We start from the raw sequence: 1,908 nt of genomic DNA, 5'->3' as shown, positions 1-1,908 counted from the left end.
CGGACTCCAAAAGACCATCAGGGTGTACAACCTCACCCCTGGCATCGTTGCCCACCTCCCAATTTTAAATACATGTAGACACTGAGGGCTATCAGGAGGGGCTATGCGCTTACCTGCTGCTCTCTGGCAGGTAGCTCCAAGCCCTCCTGGGTTTTAAATGCACTTAGAACACACATGCATCAACACTACAATGAGCGGGTGGAGGGAGGTTTGGAGTCTTCTCACAACCCTGTTCTCTGCGGCCTGCTGGAGCAGGGGGGCTGGGAGGAGGAGTTGGCCGTCCGATTGGGGTCTGGAATGTGGGGCCTCCCTGCTACTGCCGAGCCGGGGCGGTCTGCTTCTCTCCACCCCAGGGAAAAGGGTAACACTACCTGGGTCTTGGTGCAGTTTCCCCCTCCGGGGGCAAGGGTACCTAGACCTGGGGCTTAGAGTACGCTTGGGGAGTGTGATTGTGTGTACAGTGTCTCTCTATGTCTGTCTCCACGTTGGGTGAGTGTTGAGTAATTATGAGAGCATGAGGGTGGGAATGGTTGTTTGTATCTGTGTGTGCCTGTTTGTCTGTGTCCATATGTCAGGTCGGGTATCAGATGTCACCTCTCTGGAGGCCTATCTCCCCCCACCACTTCCCCTGCCAGTGGCAGACGCCCTCGGACATCGGTGCGTTGGTGGTTCTTTGTGTCTAGGGATGGGCATCCGGGTACAAACCGGCATACTCCTTGGTGGCTGCTTGTCGGGGCCTGGAGCCTGGGGTTCTCCTCAGCTCTTTCTGGGACAGTGGCGCGGCTGCCCCTCTGTTGGTCTTCCTTCGTCTCTTGTGTTCTGAGGGCCTCTGGATGTCTGGAGTCTTGATCTCCTCCATACCTGCTTCATGCCCTGGTGGACGGGGCTGTGGCTCCCTACACCCTCTAACAGATCATTACATAAAGGAACCTTTTAAATACAAGCGCGCTCATGCTCACAGGTGTACACACGGGTGCTCACAAACACAAACTACACCCTTTTTGGCTCCTACCTCAAAGCACACTGTGCGCTGTCGATCTTACGTGCTGCAAAATAATGTTTAATATTTAGTATTTACTGTTATATTCACATAGATCATCGTGATGTTGTTTATTATGTTGCTCTTTTTTTTCTCTTTCTTCTGCTTGTTTTCTCTTTTTTCTTTCTCAACAGGTGATCCAGGTGATTGATATATGTATTTTTTGTCTGCTTATTTTGTTGTTTTTTTGTTTTTTGCCCTTTATCCCCGTCCCTCTTCCCCGCTGTTTTTCTTTCCCTCTTTCTTTCTCCCCTTTCTTTTCCCCAGTCTGTCCCATATTTAACAAGTAAAAATAAAATAAAATAAAATAAACAATAAAGGGTGAATCAAATAGACCATTACGGCAAGGCTGGGACGGTCCATTTGGTAAAGTAAATCCGTTGGGCATCTTTCTTCACCTTTAGACAATAATTCTGATGGCAAAAGAGCCAAACAGGACAGACAAAAAAAAAAAAAGAGAATATCATCCCTGGGGTTCAGTTTGATAAATGCACCTTCCTGTTTTATTGCTATAATCCATCATGCAACGTTATTTTCATCAGATATTTTTCTACAGAACGAGTGAGCTAGACTGTTGATAGTGAAGAGCAGTCCTCATGGGACATAATTCAATGTGGTATGTTGTCTTCTGTAGTTTAATCAAATGTAAAAATAAACCTTAATGAAATGGTCCTAAAACATGGAAAACGCTTTTGTGTATCTAAATACTGATCTGATCTGACACATCATAGGAATGTAACTTTGATGGCACTATTCTGTTTTTCCAGTGATTTCTTCCAGATTTCTAGTTATTTCTAAATGTTGCCGAATTCCAACTCATTGCTGCATATACGGCTCCTGGGATCAAAAGCAGAAACATTCTTGGGTAA

The sequence above is a fragment of the Astatotilapia calliptera genome, chromosome 13 (assembly GCF_964374335.1).
Source record: "Astatotilapia calliptera chromosome 13, fAstCal68.1, whole genome shotgun sequence".
NCBI classification, from domain to species: Eukaryota; Metazoa; Chordata; class Actinopteri; order Cichliformes; family Cichlidae; genus Astatotilapia; species Astatotilapia calliptera.
Note: the sequence above shows the minus strand (reverse complement) of the source record.